Source organism: Eschscholzia californica, unplaced genomic scaffold, assembly GCF_041429995.1.
Source record: "Eschscholzia californica isolate CP2 unplaced genomic scaffold, dmEscCali1.0.p SCAF_5, whole genome shotgun sequence".
Taxonomy (NCBI): domain Eukaryota; kingdom Viridiplantae; phylum Streptophyta; class Magnoliopsida; order Ranunculales; family Papaveraceae; genus Eschscholzia; species Eschscholzia californica.
In genome coordinates, this window is record NW_028238472.1 from 31,978,856 (window position 1) to 31,997,059 (window position 18,204).

General features: G+C 38.0%; 1 long non-coding RNA gene across 1 annotated transcript; it reads right to left on the reverse strand.

The window, feature by feature from the left end:
• Window positions 1-2,186: 2,186 nt before the first annotated feature.
• Window positions 2,187-5,686, reverse strand: LOC147538622 (uncharacterized). The gene is made up of 4 exons (XR_015226092.1): window positions 5,149-5,686; window positions 3,636-3,720; window positions 2,855-2,924; window positions 2,187-2,447 (listed from the first exon to the last, which is right to left on the reverse strand). It is a non-coding gene; the product is annotated as an uncharacterized LOC147538622 (long non-coding RNA).
• Window positions 5,687-18,204: the final 12,518 nt, after the last annotated feature.

The following is an 18,204-nucleotide window of genomic DNA, read 5'->3' on the forward strand; positions in this document are numbered from 1 at the left end:
CTATCTTCCTATCCTTGGATCGATCCCGGCTTTGCCGGATTACTACTTGATACCTCCGCTTGGGTGTGTAACCTTTTCGGGTGCATCATTAGCTTTAATGGAGGTTGTGTTCTAAATGGAGAAGATGATAGTGGTCGTTATGGGGAACCCAGAATTTGCTAACGGGAGATCGGCTGAACCTTAAAGACTCATATTTTCCGACGATCTTAGCCTCGAACCACATCGAAAAAGGGGGATTCTCTCACCATTTCCCTTCAATTTCTTATTCAATCGCCATGTTAGCTAACTTTAGCGTGTCGATTATATGAGATGAAATGTGATGAATTCGTGATTATGTTTAATATGATTTGATGTTTTGATTATGAATTGATGTTCATTTAATTCGATTATCGTTTTGATCGTATTTTCATGTGTCTTGTCAAGCACTTCGCATAGTTAATAGACGAAACGAAGTATTCGATATCGATCGTAGTCTAAGTCATATTTTCATGTGTCTTGTCATGCACTTCACATAATTAGGCGACTAGACAACACTTTCGTTGACTCGAGATTACTCGATTATGATGTTTGTTTGCCTAAGTATGATCTCCGGATATACGTAGTGCTTATAGACATCACTTTAAGAGTCGAATATCGATTGTACCTCGACACATAAAATCGGACTACACATAGTCGTAGGTTTATCATTATGGATTCCCGGACTTCGACACCTCTCTCACTTATTTATCTCCCGACTCTTATTGCCTCCCGACTCTTGTTTCTCCGACTCTTCTCTCGAATCTCTCTCGCCCGTTTACTTTTATTGTTTAGTCTAGTTTATTTACTTGTTTGCATTATTCTCTTATCACCTTATTCGATCAAACCCCCATTTATCTCTGTTTCCTTTCCTTTTTAGTCTAAGTTAGCTTGAAATATCTAGACCGAGGGACAAGACCCTTCGATATCCAAACTACCTTCCTATCCTTGGATCGATCCCGACTTTGTCGGATTACTACTTGATACCTCCGCTTGGGTGTGCAACCTTTTCGGGTGCATCAATGATGATCTTGGGGATACTAATGTTAGACATTAGATGTCGTTATCCACTATAAACACTAGTATAAGGGTATAATACCCTACAGTGGCGTCAGAGCCTCTTGCAATTAACTAGTTTTTGCTAAGAATCGAACTAATTGATATTTGATATGCTTGATAGTTTGATAGATTGCGTTTATAAAAGTATTTGAAAAGTGTTTTTAAAAGTACTTCAAACTCATAATTTGATTACAATGAATATGATTCAAGTAGTTTTTCAAATTATAAAAAATCAAAATTGATGATTGAAAGTGTTTCAAAAAATTAAATTTCATTGATTTTGAATTGGTTTTCAAAATTGTTCTTGAAAAAGCTTCAAAAACCTAGAATTTTGATCAAAAATTGGTTGATTAAAAGAATTGTTTTTGAGTTTTAGGAAACTCCCAAAAAACAAAAATTTGGAATTTTAGAAGTATTCTAAAAAGAATTGTTTTTGAGTTTTAAGAAACTCCCAAAAACAAAGTTTGGAAATTTTAAAAGTTTTTAAAACTTTTGAGAAATTCGTTTTGAGAAATTTTAGAAGTGTTCTAAAAGGGATTTCAAAACAAAATTTTTTTTTGGAAACTAGGGTTTTGGAAACCCTAGCGTCCGACCAGGAAGCTTCCTAGCCGGACAGAAGCTGCTGGACGCGTCTAGCAGCTTTAACCAGATTGCTACTGGACGCGTCTAGCAGCTTCAACCAGATTGCTACCACTACAAAAAAAAGGCTCATTCGGGACGGCCAAAAACCGTCCCAAAAATGGAAAAACCGTCCCCAATAGAGTATTGGGGACGGTTTTCTTCTGTCCCCAAAAGTGGCGTCCCAAATAGTACTTGGGACGGAAATAGGGACAGATAGCGTCTGTCCCAATACTGTATTTTGGGACGGTGTGTAACCGTCGCTATTTAAATGATTATTAGGGACAATAGATATTTGTCCCTAAAAATTTGGCGGGACTTTTCCTCTTGTTAGCATTTGGGACAATTAATATCTGTCCCTATCAATTTGGCGGGAATTCTCTATCCTTAGCATTTGGGACAATTAATTTTTAGCCCTAAAAGTTTGGAATCTGATACGGTTAATATTTGTCCCTACAAATTTGGTTGGAAGTTTCCCAATTAAGAATATGTGCTATGTAGAAGAGAATTTTCATTTAAACAAGGTAAACATCACAAATTCACATTAACATTTTTAAAGAAGTGCCTCGACGAAATTCACAATTCTGGACGAAAAAAAGTGCAACCAAAATAAGAGAATAGACTAATAAATCTCCCACAGGAAGATAAGTTTGTATTAAAAATAAATTACTCTAACTTCATCGTCCCATCTTTTTTTCATGTTGTAGAGGAAAACGTAGAAACACCATTAGCATATCATCATCTCTGCAGAATCCCTGCGTCATGGACACAAAAAACCAGAAGACAATGAAAGTTGTTAGTTTACTATCTTTTTCGAAATCTAGGATACGACAAATATACAAACATGTCAGTACTTCTATAAAACTTTTCAAAGAACAAACATTCACACACAAAATCTTCTTAAAAGCTATAGCGTCATAATACGTTTATGTATGCTGCTCTAGTAATCTAACAAGCATAAGCACTCGAATCTTTGTATTGCATTTAGAAGAGAGTTCTTATACATAATAATGATATCTTATTCAACTATCAACAATTCCTCGTTGATCACAAAGAAGATGATAGTAAAAAACATAACTTACATTGATGTCCTATATATCGCCTACAGATATGATTATGGCCTCTAGACGACACAATAGTTCTTCTGAGATAATCTACTTACACATGGACAACAAGTAACTTAGTTTAAGGACGGCAAGTAGCAGCAGCTGCAGCTAGATCCCCTTGTGCTGCTGCATAAGAATTAGATTGTTGTGATTATAAAGTTGTGATAAAGCGGGACGTAATATTGTGGCATGAATAGCAATATCAGTCAAAGTCAGTAGAACAAGTTGAATGGAAAATGTCATTGTCTAACAAGATATATAATGGAACCCCATGCTTAAATGGCATGGTGGGGTTGGGTTTAATGCTTCACATATCTCCTTTCTCGGATCCTTTACTAGTAACTTCTTTGTTTGTTAGTTGAACTTATTAGTAAGACACTTCGCGAAACTCAAATATAAAGGAACAATAAATTTTTCTATTTAAGTGTTAAGATACATATGAAAATGAGATACCAATTTCACAGACTAATCTTTTTAGATCGCTGACTGCCTGATTAGAAGAATTAGGCTAGGGTGTTGTAGAGTGAGCAAGAGCACTTTCTTTTTTGTTAAAAGTGCTCAAGAGCACTTGGCAGTGCTAAATATAATTCAGTCTATTTATCCAGCTGCTTCTGCAACTGTTTAATCTGAGATATACAATTTTTTGCTAATATTAAGAAATCTGCTTAACGAGAAGAAACTTTATTAACTAGACTAGTGACAATTCTATAAACCAGTGTTATCTGAACCTGAAGTGTTATTTTCTTTTTTTGTTTAACAAGAAAAGAACTATATTAAAAAATCAAAAGGAAGGGATAACTACAAGGTACTATTACTAAATTGTAAAGTAAATATTACCCGTAGAAGCAACTGATTTCTCTGAGAGCGCCTAGCTGATTTCTCCTGTTTTACTGAGATCTCTGATTTGATTTCTCCAATTTAACTGAAATCAAATTTCTGGATATTAAAACTACGCAAAAGATGCTAAACTAAAAAAATCAGTTAGATAATTTGAATTTTCCACATCTACCAAATAACCTAATCGATTCATTTAACAAGTCTTTCATAGAGACCGAGACAGATGGTGAATTGTTTTTAGACCCAACATCCCCATCCTCATGCCTTCCATTCATGATTTCTTAGTTAAATCACACCACTATGAAGACTCAAACATTAATATAAGAATTAACAAATGGATCATAAAACAAATACGCCGCTATAGAGACTCAAACATTAAAATAAGATTTAACTCTATAAAGACTCAAATTTATATTGAGGAAGGTGTTTGTTTTTGATAACTTACAGTGTACCCTATAAATCATAAATTATATATTTCCGTAAGTGCAATAACTTTTGTTTTAGTTGTTTAATTAAATTAGATAACTTTAGTTTTTAGTAACTTAAAAGTGCAAGAACGTAGCATACGGTAACACACACACACACACACACACATATATATGTTAGTCTGTAATCTACATAAAATTATCTTGAAGTAAAAACGATAAGAATGCCGATTAAAATACATGGATGGTTAAGTTATAGATACGTGACAAATACAATCACTTATGATATTTTACACTAATCCCACTCCGTAATATCATATTAAGATCTACGACTATTAGCTATAACTCATCTGAACCTAATCTCAACAAACCATCCTTCTTTGCCGCAATGAGATTTTTCTTTTATTATCTAAGGTTGTTTTTTCATTTATGTTTTCTGATTCCAACATTAATTTGGCTTCTTAGATTTTCACTGACCCTCATTTTTCAACTCTAAAATGAGTTTACTATGGTGTTTGTTTCATAAAAATGAGACGAAATATTTTCCTAAACTTGATCTCCAAATCGCCAGAAAACCACTCTTAAACTAAATAACTCTACCTATGCATTTGTGATATATTCTTCTTCTTCTTCATATCTAAACTCTTTTAAAATTGACCGTCTTCTTCATCCTAACTCTATCATTGATGGGTTTCAATCACACCCCTTTGTGGGTTCTGCTGTAGTTTATTTTTATCTCAAATTTTACAAGTTCATAATGCACGAAAAACATTTGATAAAATTTCCAACCCGGATACTGTTTCTTGGGATACAATGATATCTGGGTTGGTTATGAATAGATATTCTATAGAATCAATTGGAGTTTCTGAAGATATGATTTTGAGTGGAATTCAATTTGATTCGACTACTCCAGTTGTTGTTCTAGCAGTAGCAGCTGAACTACAAGAATTGAATATTAGGATTTTAATTTCATTCCTATGTTCTTACCGGATAGTAGTAAAATAACAGAAAATACGTTGATATCACCAACCATAAACTTTGGAATTCTTAATTTAACAAATAAGAAGAAGATGAAGAAGAACATTAACCTGGATGTGAAGACTCGCAACAGAAACCCTAGAAATATCGATCAACCTGCTTCACAAAATCGAGAAGAAAGGCAAAGAAACCCTAACTCTGCCGCACGAAAGAAGAAGATCACCAACAAAAACCCTAGAAATCTCGATCAATTTTTCACAAAACCGAGAAGACACCAAAAAACCCTAAGTCTGTCGCACTAAAGAAGAAGATCACAAACAGAAACCCTACGAGAAGAAGATCAATCGTGGTAAAGAGGAAAGGAGAAAATAGTGGTGAAGAGGAGAAAATCGTGGTGAAGAGGAGAGAGAAAGAAAAGGGGGAAAAGAGAGAGAGAAAGAAAAATATGGAGGGAAGAGTCTCTTTTTTTGGGTCGAAAAAATTTCTCCAAATTTCTTTTTAACTTTTTTTCCGAAAAACTGTCCCTATGATTTATTGGTCCCAATTGTTATTCTATCCGGGACAAATAACATAAAATTGTCCCTATTACCGCTTTATTAGGGACAGACGTAAAAATGTTTGTCCCTATTGGACGTTTTTTTTGTAGTGTACTGGACGCGTCTTGGACACGCGTCTAGGTCGCGTCTAGGGCGCGTCCAGGTCGGGACCACACGCGTCTTGGAGACGCGTCTGGGAGGGTTCTAGGTGTCTCGGACTAGGTCCGAGACACCTAGTGCTAGTCCGGTCCAGCACCAGACGCGTCTAAGACGCGTCTGGTACATGGACTAGCGTCCTGGCTCCGGCCAGGACGAGACCAGGCCTTGATAGGCCTCGGTCAGGACATGCTGGCCCTATGGGCCGTGCTATGTCCGAACCTTGTCCGAGACCTTTTGTGGGCTTGGGCCGGGACTTGTCTAAGACTTGTCCCGGGCTTTTTCGAGGCTTTTCGGACCACGAAAAGGGACCATCATTCGAGTGGGAGTTTTTGCCAAATTTTCTTCCGATTCCAACCAAATAATTCCAAAATTAATCCGGGCCATCCAGAAGGCCAGAACGGATTTCTCTTTAAATTGATTTATGAAATCATTAAGAATCGAACCAATATTTTTTCCGAAATTGACCCGGGCTTTCAAAACCCGAAACGGAGTTTTTCCTGAAGTTGATTTTAGAAATCATAAAAGATAAAACCGAAACGCACCATTAGTCGAATTCTTTGAATTTAGACTTAAGGTCCGTAATGTGACATGTGATGTCGACAAAAGTGTCTCCCAAGATAATCATGCATATATAATTTTTAGCCTTAATATATTATATGAATACATGTGATGTGAATGCGGGAAACTAGTATGGCCATAGATTTGTTTCTATATTCTTGTTTTAAGCACGGATGCGTGCATATTTGTAATTAATTTTAATTTCAAGTTTATACGATTTGCGAATCGTTAAAGTCCTGTAATTAGAGTTTAGGTTCTATGAGTCCATTGAAGAAACTCAAGGAAGGAATCCAAAGGCGAGTGGGAGAAATCAATTGAGGTTCAAAGATGGAGATCTAGACGAACCAAAAGGCGAAACAAGAAGCAAACCAAAGGAGATTAGATCTTCTAGGTTAGGGGCCATACTAGGATCCATGTCTGCTTGATTTATTTTCTCGCGCGCATTTACTTACTTATTTACGCTTTATGTCGTGGATGTTAGTTAGGCTAAATAGTTAACTATAACAAACGCCAGACTAGCGTAAATGTCCCAAAAACGTAATCTTGAGTAATCGCCTATCCAGATTAAGACACTCGTTGCACCCTTGATCGAGGAAGATGGGTCGACCTTCGCAGAGTACCTCCTCTACCTTAGGACAATGCGGGTAGGTCTATAGAATAGGCCTACACGTCTAAATGGTTCTACTCAACGAGATCAGCAAGAGAGTCTTGGATACTCGAGGCAAAAGGATAGATTAGTCATTCATCAATGAAATCTATCAACCAAGAGTCATAATGTATGATCAGTGAAGTAGTTCACTCACCCGGAACGATGGAGTCAAAGGGTAGGGCCTTCGTCCGCTTTACTCCGAAGAACTGGGATCTTGGAATCACTTATTCAATCGGGGACGATTTTTATTGAATAATGTGGGAAACTAAGTTTTTCAAAACGATAACGAGTTTTAAAACTTTGCCATTTCTTTTATGTAGTTTAAAGATGACAAAAGATATTTTCAACTTCCGCTCACTTCTCGACAAGGAGAAGCTGAATGGGCACAACTTCCTCGACTGGGAGAGGAACCTGGGAATAGTTCTCAGGATGGAAGGCAAGCAACATGTACTAGAAACTCCAATTCCTGTATTGGATGATACTTCGACTAAAGAAGAGATAGATGAAGAAAGGAGTGTGCGGAAAAAGGCAGAGCATGTAACTTGCTTAATGCTAGCAACCATGGAACCGACTCTGCAAGAGCAGTTCATAGACATGGCTGCTTACTCCATGATGCGACAACTTCGGGAAATGTTCAAGAAACAGTCGAGATTGGACAGGTTTGAAACCTCTAAAGCAATTATGGACATGCGCCTTGAAAAGGGAAAACCAGTTGGGCCTCATGTTCGTCAAATGATCAGGCTCATGGGCAAGTTGACTAAACTAGGTTTCCCTTATAGAAAACAGACGGCTACCGACACTATCCTTCACTCCCTCCATTGTGGTTTTAATCAGTTTAAGATGAACTACAACATGAATGGATGGGATAAAACGTTAGAGGAACTTCATTCTATGCTTCTAACAGCCGAAAATAACGTCGCTATAGTGGAGACTAAGAAGGACGTTCTTATGGTACAAAAGGACAAAGGGTTCAAGAAAGGTGGAAACCAGAAGAAGAAAACCGCGTCAAAAGGAAAAGGCAAACGGGTTGCCAAACCTAAAGACAAAGGTCCTCCTCCTGACATCAAATGTTTCTACTGTGATGGCAAAGGCCACTGGAAAAGAAACTGCCCTAAGTTCTTGGAGGACAAGAAGAATGGAATAGTGGCTTCCAATTGAGGTATAAATAGTTAACTTATCAAATACTGTAAAATTCCCAAACTTTGGTATATGATACCTAAAATTTCCCTATCATTGTTAATGTACAGGTGCAGCTGGGAACTGAGTATTTGTCTAAGGAAGACAAGATCCAAGCGGGAGCAGAAGCCTCGACTGCTAAGGATGCTGAAAGGGATCGAAGTCTACTTTAGGCACTAATCTAGATTAAGCGTTTTTCTAATTTTTAACATCTTCTTTGTACTAAGTATTATGGAGAATCAATAAAGAACTTTATTTCTAAATTGAGATGTTATTAAAGTACTAAATTAAACAATCTATACCTAAGGATTCTAAACTTGGTTAAACACCTACAAGATAGGTTCAAATAACCAAAACATGAATCAACTGACAAGAAAGAAAGTCTTGAGTCAGAAACAGAGATTGTCTTCAAACGTACTTCTAACCTATCCATATTTGGAGTGTCCAAAAGGATTAAGATGAAGAACACGAATCAAACTCTATCCTCCAAAATCCACTAGTCTAGACATAGCTTCCCACAAAACTACCAAAATTCTGTCTAAAGCTAAAACTTGTAAAAAGCGTTACAAAACTAGCTAATATCTGACGCAATTTCCTTTTGAAAGAAATTTGGGCTTCTTCCACAACCAATCAAGAGAACAAAGTGTTTGTTGCTCATGATAGTATTCTTCTAGTAATTAGCACACCTAGTAGTCTGGGAGAAAAGTACTAATTATTACAAGAATAAGTGGGAGAAATGTACAAGTCGATTTAATTCGATCATGAGAAAAATCATGAAGAGTCATGAAGAACAATCATGAAACTTGTACAAGACGATTAAATTCGACCAAGAACAACAAAATGCGGCTCCTCGGAAAAGGAAATGTTAAAGATATGATCTTATAAACCCACCGCACAAAAGCGAATGTCATTCGCAGGACAACTCTCAAAGCAAGTGAAAGTGTCTCTAAAGGAATATCTCAAAGTAGTTGAGAAAATTCCAAACTGTTGTTCAAAAGCCCTAAAAGGTCAAAAGTAAAATCTCAAAGACTCAGAAAATAAAGGTTATTTCTGAAGAGATAAAAGACCCGCGCAGAAACGGAAACTGACTCTAAATTTTGGCTAGAAGCCAAAATCATCATGGAATCCAATTAAGTTATGTCCATAGGCATGCTTCAAAAATCCATCGACGAATTAAAAGCATGCAAGAGTTAGAATCTTCGATTCAAAGAGGCAATCAAAGAAGTTTGATTCCTGAGGAATGAAGAAAAATCTTGAATCACGAGTTTTAAGAAGGTAAGTGGGAGAAACAAACCTTCCGGATCCGTATGCAGAGTGCACACAAAAGATTGAGTACGACATAAGATGTTGTGTAACAAGGAACACACTGACTCAATAAAAGGACCACACATAAGGATGAAATGCCATTTTGGGCATCTGAAGATCTATAAACATAGATAAAAAAGATGATAGGATTAGAGAGACTCCGTACGCTGAGATGCTTGAGATCCGAAACAGAAAATCTAAGACTCGGAAAAGTCTAAAAGAATTTCGACCCAAAACTCATGACAAAGAGCGTTGTCAAATCGGAGTTTGAAAAGACACCGACGAGCAAGCACGCATGAGAGAGACGTTTATGTTTGAAAACATAAAGTCAGGTCATGTTGAACGTGATTAGCATTTAGACATCCAATTCGGATTGGAAACCCGAAACATTACTGAAACATCCTAGAAGGCTAAAGGATGAAAGTAGTACAAATAGTCATCGTAGCAAACTTCCAGACATGGAAGGAAAGTAGGCTTAAAAGTGTTTAAGCCGTAACCGTTGCAAATTCCATATAAGAAATTAAAAGCCTTAACTCTAATAAAGATTACTAGATATTATCAAGGTTGAAGATAGCAATCTTCAAATTAACTGATAATAAGCAAAGTTTAAAACCGACTACCACGGTAGTCAAACTAAACTGTCACCTAAGACATAGTATGAGATTCATACACAGTCTAAGGCATGAGGTAAATTTGGAATAAACTTCGACAAGTAAAACTGAGTGGGTAAAAAGAATTTTATGGAAGAGGCTCAGATTTACAACTCTCGTTATAAGAAATAATAGAGTTATTTCATAAGTCGTCTAAATTTGGTTTAGTGTTTAAACGACAGTCCATTGATGATAAAACATTCCGAATAGGTTTGTCAGATACGTGATCTGATGAAAGAAACCTTATTAAGTGAACTTGGAATTTTTATTGTCAAATCCCTAGTCCAGGTCATTGCATGGACAACAATGACTCATGAAGACTAGTACGGGAGTGGATGGGATAGCGCAATTTCATGGGCTATAGGAATAGTGTATTCGACTCGACTACGTGGGTGTGTAAAAGGTTTATACACTGGATAATCCTCTAATGAGAAGTACATCACTCTTGATGAACGTCAAATACTTCTCAAAAGACAAGATTGAAGAGATTCCCCAAAACATGAGTGCTCCGCTCATCTTATGTAAGGAATGTTCGACTTTGGTTCCGTCAAACACCGCGCCATGAAGTTAAGTAGGAGCACAAGAATGGATTGTGTCATCCTAATCACATTAGGTCAAAAGTGTCTCTAAGCCACTTGATGAGTGACAACTGAAAATGCGTGGCCGCGCTCAAACGGATTAAGAATTAATCGTTTGTCTTTAACAGTAGTACTCGGAGATCAAGAAAGTTTGAATGACGTGACGTATCAGATGGGATACTAAATTGACACGGGAATCGAGGCATTGTACTTGTTCTAAGTCCAAGTGGGAGTCTGGAGGAGTTGAAGGAGATGTCCTTCGACCAAGATGGCAATGTGAGCAATATGTCGGCTAGGACAATTGATGAAGAAGATCATCAAGTCCGATTGATTTCGGGGTCGTAGTGTTTAGCTAGAAACCAACTACGATCGTCGAATTACGAAGTAATTCGCGGCTAACTTCGATCGGATCCTACATCAGGTTACACATAAGAATGGGTATTTAATTGGATGATATGACTAGTGGGGGTGTGTTATAACATTGGGAATGTCCCATAAACATATCTCACAGGCCTAAATAGAATTTGGGCAAAAGATAGCAAAAAGGCCCGAAATAAGGGTTTTGGGCCTAGGTCGGTTCGGGTACTTTCGGGACTCGAATTGGGCTGAACTTTGGAGCATGAGTTTCTGACATACCGAGTAATATGCACGCAAAATTTCGTGGTGTTTGGAGACTTCTTACTTAGGGAATTGAGAAAATATCATTAATTGCTATTTTCGACTATTTCCCTAAATCTTATTCTAAATGGTGTTTTAGGAAACCTTTGAGGAGGTGTATTCTCATTAGGGTTCTATATAAACACTCTTAGGGCAGAGAATAAGGTTTGGAATTTCTCTCTAAGCTTTATTACTCTACCACATCAAGTAGAGAGGAGAAAGTGAGCTAATTCCCAAGCTATCTTCTAGTCAAGCAAGAAGAAGGTCTTCTTATTATCAAACTACCATTGGAATGCTAGCGAGCTTTCAAGGAGGGAGATTAAATACACCGTTCGGTGTCCCAAGTAGAGGAGCTACGTTTGAAGCTCTTGGTCTTCTTTAATCTATTCGACTAGCTCGAGGGAAATAGCGATTAAGGTAATCTACTATCTTCCTATTAGTTAATTACTAGTTTTGCATGACGATCTTGGGGATACTAGTGTTAGACATTAGATGTCGTTATCCGCTATGAACACTAGTATAAGGGTATAATTCCCTACACATCGATCATCTTTATAATCGATCATTATGTTTTGTGACATAAGTGCACCCTCATGTGTGCTTTTGCTCATCAGAATTCCAAGTTCTGATTTCTTGCTTAGCGGTGATCCTAGAGAGATGGGTATAATTTCTCTCTAAGAGTATTTCTAGTTGGACTTTTCAAAGTTGCTTTTGAATGAGTCGTATCATCTGTTAATCTATAATTTTATAGATTTCGATGCCCACTTTATTTATTTACCCTCGTCTGGTGTCCTATTGAGTCAGTTCTTTAACTGTTTTCTCAATTCTTGTATGTCTCACATAAAGGACGTGAAACTAACTTGTTTCACTCCCACTTACCCTCTTGTCGAACAAGAATCTAACCATTCTTTCAGAGAGTCAACTCTTGAACCTCTTATTTGAACGTTTAGATACTAACTCTTACTTTCGTTCCTATTGACTCTTAGCCAATTTTCAGAGTCTTCTTCTATAGTTTATATGAGTCCTGAAGACTCAATGGGGTTTCTGAACAATGTCGTAGAACCTTCCTAACTTATCTTAAGAAGTTAGGTGAGTTTCTCTTACTCTCATGGTGTTCTTTTGTTGCTCGATTCGAATCAGATTCGAATATTTTCTCCCACTTGTCTTCTTGAACAACTCTTTTCAAGGAAGACACCATCGAGAGCAACAATTTAATTTTGTTTCGATGTTGTGAAGGAAAACCCCATATTTCTTCTTTTGAAGAAGAAGAAACTATGTCCGAAGTTCTCAGACTATAATTGAAAGGCTATTTTAGAATCTTTCTAAAATCCATATCCGTATGGAATTCTTTCAATTTCTATAGCATTTTTGGGTTTGGGTATGCAGCTTGTATTTAGACACTATCGCTTTAGAAGACTTGTTATGACTTAGACTATTGATTTTATCAATATTCTTAGTCATACTGATTCGTTACTGGATTTAGGTTAAGTTTCTAAAACTTCTCCTAGATTCGAGCACTTAGTTGATTCTAGTCACATTAACCACTATCTTATGTCCAACATAAGTTTTAGTGATTAGTTGACATCTGTTTTGTCATAAGAGATCTTGTTAGATCGGTTAGTTTGAACCATGTTTATTCCTTTGAATTTCATGTTCAACCTAGTTGTCTGACTAGATTAAAATAACTAATTGAATCGTTCGGCCTTTAATGTTTATAAGTTGAAATAGGTATTTTTCTTAAGAACATCATAAAATATTGAATCTAAATACTTTATTTCTCATAAATCCAATTTTAAGAGATGTTCAAAAGGAAAAGGAAAATTACTAATATCTAATAGAAGTAATGCCTATAAGAGATTTAAAATCCTTCTGGAGCCTTCTCAGCAACTATTGCTTTGTTGACTCTTCGACAGGTTCATCTCCTTTCAGTTAAATACTCAGCTTCCATTTGCTCTCGTCATTCATAATGAAATGAGCATTAGGTATCCAATACCTTGAACGGAAGTGTATTTAATTGAATCAACTTTTAACATTTTTACCTTGCCCGGAGTTTCCTGCTCCGTTATGCAGCTCTTCCTGGTAGCGTGGGCAATCTCTTAACCACATATGAGATTTGCTACCACAGAATGTACAACTGTAGTTAGGAAGGATCATTCTGGGTCTTGGGACTCTCCTGCCCCTTCTTGTCCTAGAGTATCTCCTTCTCCTAATGCCTTCCGTTCCCGAGTCGATACCTTCTTGAATAATTAGAATTTCATCTGTATTTTCAGGTACTCCGAATTTGCTTTCGGCTACTTCTAGAATAGTGAGCAATCTTTCCAGTGATACTAATCCAAATTTTTGTTCAAAATTGTTCCTTACTTGCTCAAATCTATCATAGGGGATAACAAGATTGTGTCAATTGCCATATAAACATCCATAGGGGATCCCAACCATTTCAAGTCATTTAGATGGTCCATCATGCTTAAGACATGAAGTGGGACTGGTTCCCCTTCTTTCTGGTGTTTATCAAGTATGTATGAGAAGATCATGAATCTTTCCATCTGACACTGTGTTTTGAACATAATCCTTAGTTGTTGAATGCTGTTATATGCATCCATGTCAATGAAAGTATCTTGATATTCCTTTTCCATGGATACTAGCACCAGTGCTGTCACTGGTCCTGACCTTATCTTGATAATGTCAGCTTGCTCACTTTCCTCTTTGGAAGAGGTTTCTGTAATTTACGGGATTAGTGTGTCTAATACTTCTACTCTTCTCCCGAGAATCTTTCTCAGTTTTCTTTCCCATTGAACGTAGTTTGTGTTGTTCAATTTTTCCATCACCATCTAGAGGTTGAAGATATCCCCGAATGTCATAATTAAACTACATGTAAAAAATGCAAAGTGACTTAAACTTGTTATCCTATCAAAAATTTTAATTTTGCCATTTTATTCAAAATTCTTTATCCCTTGTTTGAATAATACGATTCCAACATCCCAAATTCTTCGAAGTTAAGCGTACTAGGTGAAGGATATAATCATTCGGTCTGAAGGAAATGTCCTTCTGAAGGAGTCTCCTTCGACCAAGATTGCAATGCGTACAATTTGTCAGTTAAGAGGACGATGACTTTATCCGGAAGATCATCTAGTCCGGTCCAATTAGGGATCGTAATGCTTAGCTAGAAGCCGCTTACGATCGTCGGGTTATTTCGGTAATCCGCGGCTAACATAGATCGGATTCTACAACGGGTTACACCAAAGAGTGGTAGCTTGATCGGAGAGAGTTGACTCGTGGGAGCTTGCCTATAGATGGATATGATCCTGTCTGATAGTGCCAAAAGATATAAAGAATCGGGCTCGGAAAAGGAGACCCGAAAAGTGCGAAACCCACTGGGTGGGTGCCTGGATCACACCCGGTTAGGGGCATCCCATGGACGTCCCTGTGATGTCAATGGGCCAGGCATATCAAGCCCATAATGGGTTGATATGGACGGCCATAGAACTTGGAGAAACCCATTAAGGTTTCGGGTCAGAAAAATTTCTGACTGTTTACTTTTTCTGGGACTCTTATGGAAACCTAATTGGACCCAAATTCTAAAGGGAGATTTTATAGGGCCCCTCATTTTTGTTAAAAGGCCTCCCCTCAGTGATAATTTAGCAAGTAAAATGGTTTATGGGGAGGCCTTTTAACAAAATTGGGGAGGCCTTATAAAATTTCCCAATTCTAATTAGGGTTTCTCTATATAAGGGTCATTAGAGAACGGAAAAAGGGTTGGATTTTTCTCAAGAGAAAACTTCATCTCTCTCACAATATACAGCTAATGGAGAGAGAGGGTTTTAGAGAAAAAGCTCCCAATCTATCTATGGAGTCAAAAGAAGAATAGTTCTTCTTCTCAACCTTCAATGGAGTTCTAGCGGACAACAAAGAAGGAAGATCAAGTTATTTACTCGGGTGTCTCAAGTAGAGGAGCTACATATGAAGCTCTCATCTTCTTCGTGATAAAGTTAATGGAATCTAGTTCATGGGAAAGCGAATCCAGGTATTCTTCTTTCAGTTTCTAGTTCATTATTAGTTCATGCATATGATCCTGGTTAATTAGTGTTAAACATATGATGTTCGAGATTCCGCTTACAAAACTAGTTAGATGATTAGTATGTATTAGATACGTACAAAATCCAACAGTGGCATCACGAGCCATTTGCATGTAACTAGTTAGGACTAGAACGAATTAGATTCATACTTGATTTATTAGATTGATTAGTTTGAATATAGATTCAGACACGTTCTTGAATAGTTTGAATAAGATTCAAACATGTTCTTGATTAGTTTGAATAGAGATTCGAACACGTTTCGATTAGTTTAAATTAGATTTAAATGTAACCAAAACACGTATTTGAAAGAGTTTCAATGCGTAGAATTGTTAGATTTTTGTGTATTTGAAAAGGGTTTTCGAAGACGGATCTAACGGATCATAGATTTTGAAAAACGAGTTTCAAAATAACTAGTTTTTGGGGTCGAATATCACAAAAACAATAGTTGTTGTTGATAATAAACCTAAACACAGCAGCTTGGATGAAGAAGAAGGACTCGGGATTGGAAGTTTCCAATTTTTTAGAAACTGCATGTGTTGTCCGGCCAGGACGCGCCCAGACGCGTCTGACCGAGACAACACGTCACGGGAAATCCCGAGTAGCACGGGATTCTCGGACTTGGATGGAATTCTAGTCTGAGATGCAAGCATCTCGGACATACCAGACGCGTCCTAGGACGCGTCTAGGAATCCCAGTCCGTCTCGGTCTAGGACCGAGACATGGACTCGAGAGTCCAGACGTGTCTAGGACGCGTCTGGCTCATCTCGAATAAATCTGACCAAGTAGCCTGAGATAAAATCCACCGAGAGATGGTCGAATGCGTCTAGGACGCGTCCGAGGCATTGAGACGCGTCCAGGACGCATTTGATCCATTCAGACGCGTCTGAGACCCGAGACGCATCAGGGATGCGTCTCATGGTATCGAGACGCGTCCAGATACGACACTTGGCCGTCTCGAACTCCAAGTCCGAGACGCCATGGACGCGTCCTAGACGCGTCCAATACCTTGGACGGAACCAACCATCTCGGACTTGGAGGCCTAGACGCGCCAGACGCATTTAGATGCGCCTGGAGGCGCGTCCTTGGTCTCGGTCAGTTGGGAATCCCAGACATGTCCAAGACGCGTCTGGGATGTCCGAGACGCGTACGTCTCGGACTGGGATTCCCATACGCGTCTAAGACGCGTCTGGGATGTCTGAGATATCTCTCGGACACCCAATCCGGTTGGGACTAGGAGTCCCGGTCTTATTAGGACTAGGACTTCCAGTCCCACGTTTCGCGGTCTCGGGACGCTGCTCGAGGTCAGCTGGACCGTCCAGACGCGTCCTGGCCGGTCCGGCTAGAGATTTGTTTGGAGATTTCCAAAAATCTCTCTTCCAACCTTCTTCTTCCTTCTTTTTCCTGGTTTTAATGGTGTTTAGCTGCTGTTTTTGCACTATTCACCACCCAAAATTCATGATTTTGAAATCCGTTTTTCAAAATTTTTAGTCAGTTAGTTCTGTTTTCGAAAATCCTTTCCAAAAACATATAATTTTGAATATTTTATGCATTGAAACCATTTCAAATACATGTTTGAAAGTGTTTTAAAACTTTTCAAACTAATCAAAAATTTGTCTGAATCTTTATTCAAACAATTCTAGTTATTAATCTAAAGTTCGAATCTAATTCGTTCTAGCCAAAGATAGTTTCATGCAAACGGCTCGTGATGCCACTGTTGGGAATTACACGTATCTAATACATAACCTAGTCATGTTACTAGCGTTGGTAGTGGAATCTCAATCATCTTATGATTAACACTAGGTTGTCCAGGATCTATACATGAACATATCAATGAACTAGAATGAAGCAGAATACCTGGATTCGCTTTCCCACGAACTAAATTCCGACCAGTATTCAGAAGATAAAGACCTTCAAGTGGAGTTCCTCTACTTGAGACACCGAATTGTATAACTCGAACTCCCTTCATTTGAGTCAGCTAGGACCTTCTTGAAGGTTGAGATGAAGAACTGCTTCTTCTAGACTTGATAGGAAGAATGGGAACTTTTTATCTAAAATCTTCTTCTCTCTATGATGTGTGAGAGAGATGATTTTCTTCTGAGAAAATTCCACACCTTTTCTGAACTCATAATGGGGCTTTATATAGGCATTACCTTAGTAGAGTCCTACTCAAATAAGGAATCCTAAAAGTCCCTTCAGAAAAGATAAGCACAAGTTAGTGTTTAAATTAACCGGGATTCTTTAATATGGGGAAAACCTTAACTAGGGTTTCCCCATGGTATGGCCGGCCAGAGCAGCCCTTAATGGGCTTGCTTTGTCCGGCCTAGCCCCTTAATTAGGCCGACCAGGGATCTCCCCTTAAGGGAATCCTTGGTTGCCCCTTAAAAGTGAGTTCTTACCTTTTCGGACTTCTCTTTCGAGTCCGATTCTTTCTATCTTTTAGACTGGATCATATCCATCAATTTACAAGTTCTCATCAGTCTATCCTCACTGTTCTAGTTACCAATTCTTATGTGTAACCCGTTGTAGGATCCGGTCTATGTTAGCCGCGGATAACCGAAGTGATCCGATAATCGTAAGCGACTTCTAGCTAAGCATTACGACTGCTAATTGAACCGGATTGATTGATCTTCCAATAAAGTCATCATTATCCTATAAGCCAAATCATACGCATTGCCATCTTGGTCTAAGGACATTCCTTCAGAAGGATATACCTTCAGATTTCTAAGGACATATATCCTTTAGCTAGACCTTCCCCTCTGGAGGAACTAATGGCAGAACTTGATCGCCTCAAAGCAGAAAAGCTTCGCGACGATGAACATATGCAA